Here is a 13,973-nt window from a genome sequence, read left to right on the forward strand (position 1 = left end):
CAGGCAGTGGACAAAACACATTAGTGAGCGTGACGTTAGGTGAGGAAGCTAGCTAAAATTACCGAAAAATAAAGGATTGTTCTTATTCTTATTCCAAAAGTCTACTTACTCTATATGTCCTTTTACGTGTATATTATTGAATTTCAAAGATACTTCATGATATCTAGTACAAGAATACCTACCAATGATGCAATCGCCGCGTAAATTCAGCCACGCCCGACTAGAGCGAAGCATCAAGTCGGCCGTGATTCAGCTGAATGTATTAAATCTATGGCGCTAGAGCGCGCACAAAGTCTTCAAAACGCTCGCTGCACCGCCAGCTTCACGACAGGCCGAGTCGGCAAATCTGCCGCCTGTCGGCGAGCACCGCTCTGTCATTCATTCATTCATTCATTTATTTAGCTTCCATAGACTGTACAATTACATATTTTGAAATATGCCAACAGTATAGGAGTTGTCAAGTGATTTCCTACTACTAACAATAATATATGCACAACAATGAACATTTTGAAAAAGGAAGAAGAACAGAAACACCACATACCTCAATGTTAGGACAGCACATCTTAATTTTTTTTAATAATATTAATAACCAATATTTACAAGACAAAATAAAAATATATTGGTGTGGTGTTAATAATGTGAACATAGTCAATGTGACATTAACATATTTTTAAGGCTATATACTAGATTACAAGTTAATAAGTAGTAGCATCATTACCAGCACTTCATCATGTATTCTTCTGTACTGTAGAAGCAGCTACTCAGCAGGAGATTTTTTAAAGCTGTGGTAAATGAACTGACGGGACTAATATCTTTAATCGTATTTGGAAGCTTATTATACAATCTGATTCCAACAGAGTCTACATGTCTCAAGGCAATGGTTTTACTCTTGTGTTCGATAAAAATATTATTTCTGTTTCATCCCATCTGATACAATAGAAACATGCGCCGACTCGGCGAAAACCGCTGTGTGTCATCAGCCTTATTCTCTGACCTTCTCCAGCTTCTGAACATACTCAGTAGATGGCAGAACTTTCCTAATAAACTTACATGATGCTAATAGAAAACATCGATGTACGCACAGACGGGAAGGTAATAATAATAATAATAATAATAATAATAATAATAATAATAATAATAATAATAATAATAATAATAATAATAATAATAATAATAATCGTATGGCCTCAGCTACCGTGTGCAGACATTTCAATTTGACGCCATCTGGCTGTCTGCTCGTCAATTTCGACGTTCCGTTTTACTCTAGGCCCCCACTAGATGGCAGACCGAGTAAACCGAAACTCTCTTGGGCGTCCTATGGTTGAGATTTAATGAATTTTGTCGGGTAAACACCAAATGTGTAGTGGTTAGCGTGATTAGCTGCCACCCCCGGAGGTCCGGGTTCGATTCCCGGCTCTGCCACGAAATTTGAAAAGTGGTATGAGGGCTGGAACGGGGTCCACTCAGCCTCGGGAGGTCAACTGAGTAGAGGTGGGTTCGATTCCCACCTCAGCCATCCTGGAAGTGGTTTTCCGTGGTTTCCCACTTCTCCTCCAGGCGAATGCCGGGATGGTACCTAGCATAAGGCCACGGCCGCTTCCTTCCCTCTTCCTTGCCTATCCCTTCCAATCTCCCCATCCCTCCACAAGGCCCCTGTTCAGCATAGCAGGTGAGGCCGCCTGGGCGAGGCACTGGTCATTCTCCCCAGTTGTATCCCCGACCAAGAGTCTGAAGCTCCAGGACACTGCCCTTGAGGCGGTAGAGGTGGGATCCCTCGCTGTGTCCGTGGGAAAAGCCGACCCTGGAGGGTAAACAGATGATGATGATGATGATGAAACACCAAATGTATCACCAGAGATCTTTTACATGCCGACATCGTACGACATGGAGTGTCGAATGGACTTTTTTCCGCCCTTCAAAAATCCGACTACCTCTGCCGGGTTTGAACCCGCTATCTTGGGATCCGGAGGCCGACACTCTACCGCTGATCCACAGCTAGACGGGAAGGTATCAGGTCGACTAGCCTTCTGTATGGCCATTACGAGCAATAAAGCGCAGGGATAAACTCTTGAAAAAAAAGTGGGTGTCTACTTACCCGAATCAGTCACTACCAATTGTATGTTGCACTAACTCGGGCAAGATATTTTGAAAAATATTAAGATCCAGAATTGCCCGAATGTTCGAAGCACACAGAATATCGTATGAAAAGTGGTGTTATAAACTGCGTAACGAATGAATCAGTTATTATGTACTGGTATCAAATGTTCATAAAACCATTGAAAAGGACAGGCAAAACAATATGACTACACCAGACGAGTTATCTGACATATTTATAATGAAAATGCTACGGAGCAGTGCGGGTCGACTATTTTTAATAGTTTTTAATTAATTTTGTCGGGTAAACACCACATGTGTCACTACGACATGGAGACCCAAATGAGCTTCTCTCCGACTTCAAAATATCGAACAACCTCTTCCAGATTTACACACGATTTTAGGATCCCGGGCCGACATTCAATCCCTGACGGTGGCGCCACTAATGACTTCCGCTTCCTTCCACATTATTCCCACTTGAATTAGATTTTCTCATCATGTTTCCTGTCCGAAACCTTCAAACCTCTCATATTATATAATCCCCGTGTTAACATTGAGGAAAAGTAATCCGATTACTTGTAACGTTCACATTCTTAGTAATTCTTACTTGTAATCGTTACTTCTTATACAAAGTCATCTTTCTTTCTTTCTTAATCTATTTACCCTCCAGGGTTGGTTTTTCCCTCAGACTCAGCAAGTGATCCAACCTCTACCGCCTCAAGGACAGTGTCCTGGAGCGTGAGAATTTGGGTCGGGAATACGACTGGGAAGGAGGGCTAGTACCTCGCCCAGGCGGCCTCACCTGCTATGCACCCAAGGGCCTTCTGGAGGGATGGGAAGATTGGAAGGGATAGACAAGGAAGAGGGCAGGAAGCGGCCTTGGCCTTAAGTGAGGTACCATCCCGGCATTTGCCTGGAGGAGAAGTGGGAAACCACGGAAAACCACTTCGAGGATGGCTGAGGTGGGAATCGATCCCCCCTCTACTCAGTTGATCTTCCGAGGCTGGTGGACCCCGTTCCAGTCCTCGTACCACGTTTCAAATGTCTAGGCAGAACCGGGAATCGAATGCGGGCCTCCGGGGGTGGCAGGTAATCACATTAACCACTACGCCACAGAGGCGCACAGTAATATTTATTTCTTGAAATAAAATTGTCATCGTTACATTCTAGTAATTGATATACATCGCACAGAATCGGAAACTTGAAAAAAAATGATGAAAATAACTTTTACAGTTCTGTTACAGCAGAATCAATAGCTTCACCAATGCTCGATTAAGTTTTTTTTTTTTACCTCTCCAGGGCTTTCAAAGACATCAGACTTATCCCAACACCACGCAAATGCTGGGAAGGTTTCGGTCGTGGCCTTAATTAAGGTACAGCCCATCATTTGCCTGGTGTAAAAATGGGAAACCACGGAAACCATCTTCAGGGCTGCCGACAGTGGGGCTCGAACCCACTACCTCACGAATGCAAGGTCTCAGCTGTGCGCCCCTAACTGCACGGCCTACTTTGCTGATGATGTCTTCGATACTCCGAAGCAATGCGAAAATTCAGTCTGATAGAATACTGAATACTTTACTTCCTCCCATCGTTGCATTGTATTCAGGGCACGGCCGCTTCCTTCTTACTGTTAGCCCTTTCCTAATCCCATCGTCGCCATAAGAGATATCTGTGTCGGTGTGACGTAAGGCAACTTGTAAGACAGGGCCCCATCCTCACAGTAGCTCAGGTCGTGATAATTAAGAACTCCCTAGGCCTTGAAACCTAATATCATTGCGGTCGGAAAAGAAAGAAGAATAGTCGACTAAGGAAGGTCGGATAGGAAAGAAGACAGTGAGGAGCCTGAAACAAATAGACTAAGTAGAAGCAATCCCAGTGTTCTGTGGTTGCCAGCCTATGTTGCCGGGTTCCCCTTTTAGTTGCATCTTGCGGCAGGCAGAGGATACCATCGGTGTATTCTACCAGCCCCATCCACAGATAAGTTTTTATTTGTTCCTGAAGAGATAAATCAAAACGAAGTTGTATTTACCCGTTTATAAGGTTAGAAACGGTGGCCCTGTAGTGGCTAAAAATGCCTAACTTAACGTTAGAACCTATATTTGCCAGATTCCTTTAATTCCTGTCTTTTTCTCTAAATTAGATAAAAAAAAAGGCCTTTAATTTATTCCGAGAAACTAAAATATTTACCCACTAGTTTTCAGTATCTTAAAATAATTTTTTCAAACAAAATCTTAAAATCAGAAATCTGTAAACCATACTCCCCGTCCCCTTGTGGGTGGGGACGGTAGAATAACACCTACGGTATCCCCTGCCTGTCCTGCCTGTCGTAAGAGGCGACTAAAACTTTGGAGTGTGGGCTGGCGACCACGGGGCCCTTAGCTGAGTCCTGGCATTGCTTCCACTTACTTGTGCCAGGCTCCTCACTTTCACCTATCCTGTCCGACCTTCCTTGGTCAACTCTTGTTCTTTTTCAACCCCGACGGTATTGCGTATGGAGGTCTTTCATTTTCATGCCCTTTGTGCTCTTGTCTTCCTTTGGCCGATACCTTCATTTTTCGAAGTGGCGGACCCCTTCCGTTCTTTCTCTCTGATTAGTGTCAATAGAGGATGGTTGCCTAGTTGTACTTCCTCTTAAAATAATCAGCACCACCACCACCATACTCCCCGGAAGTCCTTTCCTTAAGTACACGCGCTCTGTCTGTGTCACCAGTGAAAACAAAATATGTCAACTTCCAAGTTGTCTTTAATTAGAAAGTTACAGGAGTTTCCCCACTTCACACAAGATGGTAAAGTGATATTGTAGCAAAGGGGTGTGAGATATTTTTGCTTTATATTTCTCCCTAAAGAGGTGTTATAACTTTAGCAACATTAAAATATTTTTATAATTGATAAATGCCTATCAAAATACGTAAAATTGAAGCTGTCTAAAATATATTGTTCAAACCTATTTTTTCGCATTTAAGAGCCTGTTTTAGGCACCTAAAGTCCGACTCGTTGGCTGAATGGTCAGTTACTGGCCTTCGGTTCAGAGGGTCCTGGGTACGATTCCCGGCCGGGTCGGGGATTTAACCTTCATTGGTTAATTCCAGTGGCCCGGAGGCTGGGTGTTTGTGCTGTCCCCGATATCCCACAACTCACACACCACACATAACACTATCCTCCACCACAATAACACTCAGTTACCTACACATGGCCGATGTCACCCACCCTCATCGGAGGGTCTGCCTTACAAGGGCTGCACTCGGCTAGAAATATCCACACGAGATTAAAAGGCACCTAAATCCGAGATCTACTCATGGGGATATCTATGTTTTCAATTTGCTTTACGTCGCACCGATACAGATGGGTTTTATGGCGACGATGGGAAGGGCTAGGAGTGGGAAAAAATCGACCTGGTATTGATTAAGGTACAGCCTGGTGTGAAAATGGGGAACCACGGAAAACCATCCTTAGGGCTGCCGACAGTGGGGTTCGAACCCACAGCTACGTAATTCAAACTGCGTAGCTACTCTTTCGGTCGTTGAGTAAATGTAAATTACTGTCTTCATTCCGAGGCGGTGCAGCTCTTTGCAGCACACACCCGATGGAGGTGAGCTGCATGTCCCTTTTGTTAGCATGTCAGCCGTCCTGTCTGACAGTACCGGGATTCGAACCCGAGCCTTCGAGGATGGCAGCTAATAGCGCTAACCATCATGCTACTAACGTTAAGTAAATGCTCTAGTTTTGCTCATATCACACATTTAATGGTTTTTCCGCAAAAAGAAAGACAAAAGAAAAGAAAGGAAAGAAACGCTAAGAAGGGGTAGCAATTTTATCTGTGTTGAAGTGTGCATGCGCCAAACAATGTAAGCTCCTTCCTCATAGCTACGCCATTGGTAGCGTGCCACGGCTTTCCACACCCGCTCACCCCTTTCTCCCGAAATCTATTACTTTATCGCAGATTGGACCACCGCTACTGTACCAGGAAGTGTTGTTTGCGCCCGCTGACCCACTTTGAAGAGCGCCATCTGCCGGGGTAGAAGAGACCTGCCGCTCCCCGGCACACGACCGTAGACACGCTCCCTTCTATTATTTAACAATCCCTTTGTGGTCAGCAGCCATCACCACATGGCTGATTTACAATGCAGGAGAGCCGTGCCCTTCAAAATGGAGCTAAAATATTCCAATATTGCTTTCTAATGCCGCCCTCGCTACATCAATAGGTCGTGCTATAGTAATCGACACCTTAAGACTTTCACGACGTAGTCTACTGTATTTCAGTACTTGGCACATACAAATGTAAGCCTACATACAGTACGTCTACATTATGGACCAGTGGTCTCAAACTCAGACCTTTTGAAGGATGATTTGTAGAATCTTTTGGGGGAGGGGTACGAGTAATAAAGGCTTAACAAAAAGTGACGTCTTTCTTCCAGGTACGAACTTTTACTCAGCCGTTCTTATAATGCATTTATTTATTTATTTATTTATTTATTTATTTATTTATTTATTTATTTATTTATTTATTTATTTATTTATTTATTTATTTTACACTACAGGGCTTCTTGGCCCCACTTACAGTCAGCCAGTCTTAGTTTACATCATTACATTATACTAATAGCATTCCATCCCTGACGCGGTCGAATGACTGGAAACAGGCTGTGGATTTTCATTTTCAATACCGGTATGCTACAGTATAATAACATTCTGAACTAATAATTATTATTAATTAAACATTAAATTGTTGATCCAACGGTACGCTTTTTATCTCCAGTCTCTCAGTCGACTGATGTGGACAATGAAGAAAAGAATATTTATCAATCAACCATCCCTTTCTTCCTTAAGTCTTATAACCTTCGGAATATTAATGTGACTGGACTCTTTGGCGCGAGGAGGAATAGCTATTCCGAAATCTTTCGTGACATGGCGACAGAAATATCATCTGTCAAAATATCTGCAAGATGAAATAGTCGTCTCAAATACTCTGCCTCGATGGTTCTTCGACACCATTTATATGGTGTTCACAGCATTTAAGATGGTTAATATTTAATATTTTATAATATTAATTTGATTTATTTGTTCGGAGATTAATAATCTTTAATCAAAATTTGCACTGTGTATTATTCTATTTCATTTGGCAAACCTAGAATGTCTTGGGCCAGATAAAATGAATTAACATTAATTAATGCTAATAATAATGATAATATACTAAATTGGTAATAGATTTACAGTTGAATATACGTAAATTATAAATGCATTAACATTATAACAATACTGTATATATATATGTTGTTTGAGTCATCAGTCCATAGACTGGTTTGATGCAGCCCTCCATGCCACCCTATCCTGTGCTAACCTTTTCATTTCTACGTAACTATTGCATCCTACATCTGCTCTAATCTGCTTGTCATATTCATACCTTGGTCTACACCTACCGTTCTTACCACCTTCACGTCCTTCAAAAACCAACTGAACAAGTCCTGGGTGTCTTAAGATGTGTCCTATCATTCTATCTCTTCTTCTCGTCAAATTTAGCCAAATCGATCTCCTCTCACCAATTCGATTCAGTATCTCTTCATTCGTGATTCGATCTATCCATCTCACCTTCAGCATTCTTCTGTAACACCACATTTCAAAAGCGTCTATTCTCTTTCTTTCTGAGCTAGTTATCGTCCATGTTTCACTTCCATACAATGCCACGCTCCACACGAAAGTCTTCAAAAACATCTTTCTAATTCCGATAACAATATTTGAAGTGAGCAAATTTCTTTTCTTAAGAAAGCTCTTCCTTGCTTGTGCTAGTCTGCATTTTATGTCCTCCTTACTTCTGCCATCGTTAGTTATTTTACTACCCAAGTAACAATATTCATCTACTTCCTTTAAGACTTCATTTCCTAATTTAATATTTCCTGCATCACCTGCCTTCGTTCGACTGCACTCCATTACTTTTGTTTTGGACTTATTTATTTTCATCTTGTACTCCTTATCCAAGACTTCATCCATACCATTCAGCAACTTCTCGAGATCTTCTGCAGTCTCAGATAAAATAACAATATCATCGGCAAATCTCAAGGTTTTGATTTCCTCTCCTTGGACTGTGATTCCCTTTCCAAATTTCTCTTTGGTTTCCTTTACTGCCTGTTCTATGTAAACATTGAAAAGGAGAGGGGACAAACTGCAGCCTTGCCTCAATCCTTTCTGGATTGCTGCTTCTTTTTCAAAGCCCTCGATTCTTATCACTGCAGACTGATTTTTATACAGATTGTAGATAATTCTTCGTTCTCGGTATCTGATCCCTATCATCTTCAGAATCATTTTAGCTTGGTCCAATCAACATTATCGAATGCCTTTTCTAGATCTACGAACGCAATGTACGTGGGCTTGTCCTTCTTGATTCGATCCTCTAAGATCAGACGTAAAGTCAGGATTGCTTCACGTGTTCCTACATTTCTTCTGAAGCCAAATTGATCTTCTTCCAACTCAGCTTCAACTTGTTTTTCCATTTTTCTGTAAATAATACGCGTTAAAATTTTGCAGGCATGAGATACTAAACTAATGGTGCGGTAGTTTTCACACCTGTCAGCACCGACTTTCTTGGGAATAGGTATAATAACATTCTTCCGAAAATCGGATGGGACTTCTCCTGTCTCATACATCTTACACACTAAATGAAATAACCTTGCCATGCTGGTTTCTCCTAAGGCAGTCAGTAATTCAGAGGGAATGTCATCAATTCCAGGTGCCTTGTTCCTATTGAGGTCACTCACAGCTCTGTCAAACTCTGACCTCAAAATTGGGTCTCCCATTTCATCAGCATCAACAGCCTCTTCATGTTCCAGAACCAAATTATCTACATCTTTACCTTCATACAACTGTTGGATATACTCCTGCCATCTTTCTGCTTTGTCTTCTTTCCCTAGAACTGGCTTTCCATCTGAGCTCTTAATATTCATACACCTAGATTTCCTTTCTACAAAGGTTTCCTTGATTTTCCTGTATGCAGCATCTACCTTTCCCAGGACCATACAGCCTTCGACATCCTTGCACTTCTCCTTCAGCCATTCTTCCTTAGCTACCTTGCACTTTCTATCCACTTCATTCTTTAATCGCCTGTATTCTTTTCTGCCCTCTTCATTTCTAGCATTCTTGTATTTTCGTCGTTCATCAATCAGGTCTAGTATCTCCTGAGTTATCCACTGATTCTTAGTTGATCTTTTCTTCCTTCCTAACATTTCTTCAGCAGCCCTACTGACTTCATTTTTCATGACTCTCCACTCTTCCTCTATAGTGTTTCCTTCAGCCTTTTCATTTAGTCCTTGTGCAACATGTTCCTTGAAACAATCCCTCACACTCTTTTCTTTCAACTTGTCTAGATCCCATCTTTTTGCATTCTTTCCTTTCTTCAATTTCTTCAACTTCAGATGGCATTTCATGACCAACAAGTTGTGGTCAGAGTCCACGTCTGCACCTGGGAAAGTTTTGCAGTCCAACACCTGGTTTCTGAATCTCTGCCTAATCATAATGAAGTCTATTTGATACCTTCCAGTGTCTCCAGGTCTCGTCCACGTATACAGCCGTCGTTTGTGGTGTTTGAACCAAGTATTGGCAAGGACTAAATTATGATCAGTGCAGAATTCAACCAGCCGACTTCCTCTTTCGTTCCTTTGTCCCAATCCAAATTCTCCTACTGTACTACCTTCTCTTCCTTGGCCTACCACTGCATTCCAGTCTCCCATCACAATTAGATTCTCGTCACCTTTTACATATTGTATTAAATCTTCTATCTCCTCATATAGTCTTTCGATTTCTTCATCATCTGCTGAACTAGTAGGCATATATACCTACACTATTGTGGTGGGCATTCGTTTGGTGTCTATCTTGACGACAATAATTCTTTCACTATGCTGTTCGTAGTAGCTTACCCGCTGCCCTATTTTCTTATTCATTATTAAACCAACTCCTGCATTTCCCCTGTTTGATTTTGTGTTGATAATTCGGTAGTCGCCTGACCAAAAATCTTGTTCTTCCTGCCAACGTACTTCACTTATACCAACTACATCTAACTTTAGCCTATCCATCTCCCTTTTCAGATTCTCTAAACTACCACAACGATTCAAACTTCTAACATTCCACGCTCCGACTCGCAGAATGTCAGTATCCATCTTACTGACGATCGCCCCCTCTCGTGTAGTCCCCACCCGGAGATCCGAATGGGGGACTAGTTTACCTCCGGAATATTTTACCCGGGAAGAAGCATCATCAGTACATCATTCATACAGAGAGAGCTGCATGTCCTCGGGAGTTAGTTACGGCTGTAGTTTCCCGTTGCTTTCAGCCGTGTAGCAGTATCAACACAGCTAAGCCATGTTGAGTATTATTACAAGGCCGTATCAGTCAATCATCTAGACTGCCGCCCTTGCAACTACTTGCAACTGCTACCCCCCTTTCGATGAACCATTCGTTAGTCTGGTCTCTCAACAGATACCCATCCGATATGGTTGCACCTGCGGCTTGGCTATCTGCATCATTGGGACACGCAAGCCTCCCCACCGCGGCAAGGTCACATGGTTCGCAGAGGAGGATATATATATATATATATATAAATAATGATGTACCATCTGTGTAGATCTTTCTTCCTCATTCTGTTTACCATCCAGGGTTGATTTTACCCTCGGACTCAGTGAGGGATCCCGCCTCTACCGCCTCAAGGGCAGTGTCCCGGGGCATGAGACTTGGGTTGTGGATACAACTGTAGAGGAGGACCAGTATGTCGCCCAGGCGGCCTCAGTTGCTATACTGAACAGGGGGCTTGTTGGGGGGATGGGAAGATTGGAAGGGATAGACAAGGAAGAGGCAAGGAAGCGGGCGTGGCCTTAAGTTAGGTACCGTCCCGGCATTTGCCTGGAGGAGAAGTGGGAAACCACGGAAAACCACTTTGAGGATGGCTGAGGAGGGAATCAAAAACCCCTCTACTCAGTTGACCTCCCGAGGCTCAGTGAACCCCGTCACAGTACACGCACCACTTTTCAAATTTCGTGGCGGAGCCGGGAATCAAACTCGGGCCTCCGAGGATGACAGCTAATCATACTAACCACTATACCACAGAGGTGGACGCTAATAATTCAAGATTATATTAATACTAATAATATCAAAACTAGTAATATTAATATCAGCTTGCATTCAGGAGATAGTGGCTTCGAACCCTACGGTCGGCAGCCCTGAAGATGCCTTTCCGTGGTTTCCCAATTTCACAGGAGGCAAATGCTCGGGCCACGGCCGCTTCCTACCCAATCCTAGCTCTTTTCCATCCTTCCGTCACCTAAAACTTTCGATGTGACGTTAAACATAATAATAATGTTATTTGCTTTACGTCCCACTAACTACTTTTTAAGGTCTTCGGAGACGCCGAAGTGCCGGAATTTAGTCCCGCAGGAGTTCTTTTACGTGCCAGTAAATCTACCGACACGGGGCTGACGTATTGAGCACCTTCAAATACCACCGGACTGAGCCAGGATCGAACCTGCCAAGTTGGGAGACGTTAAACAAGTAGGAAAAAAAGTCGTATTAAATAAGAAGGCGTAATGATTAGGTAACTTATGTTTTACGGTAGAATATACATAAATTATATAATTAATGGATATAATAACAACAACTTTTTCCCCACGGCGCAACAGCCCCGAAAGGCAGTGGCCTACCAGGCAACCGCTGCTCAGCCCGAAGGCCTGCAGATTACGAGATATCGTGTGATCAGCACGAGGGATCATCTCGGCAGTTATTCTTGGCTTTCTAGACCGGTATATAAAATAATGATATACAGTCCGTTTACATTATTACATAAATGTGGAAGAATGTACAGTCCGTTACAAATTTGTGAGTGGATGATATATTTTTATGATTTTTTTAGAGGTCCTGAAGTCTGTATTAAGGCTAGGAACGGTGAGCTGAAATGCACTGAGTCGATTTTACTTCTTATATATATATTTTTTACGTTCCACGAAGTCGATTTTACGAACTGCGCTGTTGTAGATAGCAGGCCCACATTGTCTGTGAAGAAGAGAATTTGCATGAGCAGATGTTCTAACTTTCTCATTTAGAAATGTTGTTTATTCTACTGTTAATCCTAGGAACATAAAATTTTAAGTGCCAGGAATTCAGAGTTATCTCTTCTACCATTTATAATTTTGTAGAGAAATATCGTAGCATCATTGTCCCTTCGAAATTCTAGGCAGTAAAACTTGAAATTTAGGAGGAAATTAATTGTATGGTGTCATTAGATTAGTGGGTATATCCCTGTTTCTTTTCTTCTTTTTTTGCCTAAGTGCTTACTGTAATATACACTTACATGCCAAAAGTCATGGGATAGCAATATTTAAAAGTAATACTCGATGGCGCCACCGTCCCATGACGTCGTGGAAGTGCCCAGACCTGTATCATATATAGGCACCGTTAGTATTGGACGTGGCAAGGCGATGTGAATAATCGTCTTTCGAACGGGGGCATGATACTGTAGTGGGGGCCAGATGAATGGAACATACCACTATCGAATTGTGCGGACATTTAACATTCCTCGATTGTTAGTGTCACGTGTGTATTGGAATACCACATGGACGACATTACCACCAACAGTGAAGTACTCTGTAGCTGGCCACGGATGCTTAATGATCGCGATCAGCGGCGATTGGCTAAAAGACAAGCCACGCTGGGTCAAATCACGTCACATTCAGTGCAGGAGTTACCAGGCGCTTATCCAACAGGTCACTGCAGCGTCCTTTAATATCGGTGGGTATGGGAGCAGAAGACTTACCAGAGACCGGGCACAGAGTCTCACCCAGGCGCGTGACTTGGCTTATTGGACCCTGGAGGACTGGCGACATGTAGCTTGGTCCGATAAGTCACTGTTTCAGTTGTTTCGAGCTAATGGTAGGGTTCGGATATGGTGCAGGCCCAATGAAGACATGGACCCAGTTATCAACAAGGCACCATATAGGCTGGTAGTAGCTCCATAATAGAGTGGGGTTTGTTCGTGTAGCATGGGCTGAACCCACTGATCTACCTGAACAGGTCGTTGAGCAGGGACTACGACGTTGAAATGCCTGATGACCACTTTGGGTCCTTCATGTAGGGCCTACTTCACAAAGATGGCTTATTCTTTAGTATCATTATCTTCGTTTACAGAATTTCTGTTACTCAAACTACCCATATTCAACTAACGATCCATCTTCCTTGTTGCTAAACAGCGTGTTGTTAGTTTTCCGTCCCAAAGAAACTGTTACTAAACGCGTAAGACTCTACAGGACAGTAATGCAAACCCATGAAATAATTCACATTCTGATGGACGCACAATCATAAAACTGATCAATACACCGATGTTAGATATTTCGATGGAACACTCCCGAAAGCAAACATCAGTTCGCATATTATTCAGTAGACGACGAGAGAAATCTGATACACAACGTTACAATGTTCACGAATATAATGAGGTAATGCTTAAGTAGGAATATTAAAACTCAGTGGAAGTATAGAGAAATTTAATTAGATCAATAAATCAAAGTAGAAAGTATACGTTGCAAATCAGGGGGTATACTCCACTGAATGAAGTTAAGAAGCAGAAGGCATACTGTGTATAGGCTACGCCCTGCATTTATCTATCTTGAACAGTGTTCATTCTGTTTGTTCCAGTCTAAAAGTGAATTTAAGTCGTTTTGAAGTCGATGAATGTCGGATATAGTTTTAACAGACTTGGATGACTTACTTGAACGTAATTCCTGTTGTTCCTTGTGGAACATAGGGCATCAACAAAGCATCTCCATCTGATCCTGTTGCCAGCCAACATCTTCTCCTCTCTCCAGGTCTTGCCTTCTTCCATTGCCTCCATGTGTACAGATCTTCGCCACGTTTGT

This window comes from Anabrus simplex, chromosome 11 (genome assembly GCF_040414725.1).
Source record: "Anabrus simplex isolate iqAnaSimp1 chromosome 11, ASM4041472v1, whole genome shotgun sequence".
NCBI lineage: Eukaryota > Metazoa > Arthropoda > Insecta > Orthoptera > Tettigoniidae > Anabrus > Anabrus simplex.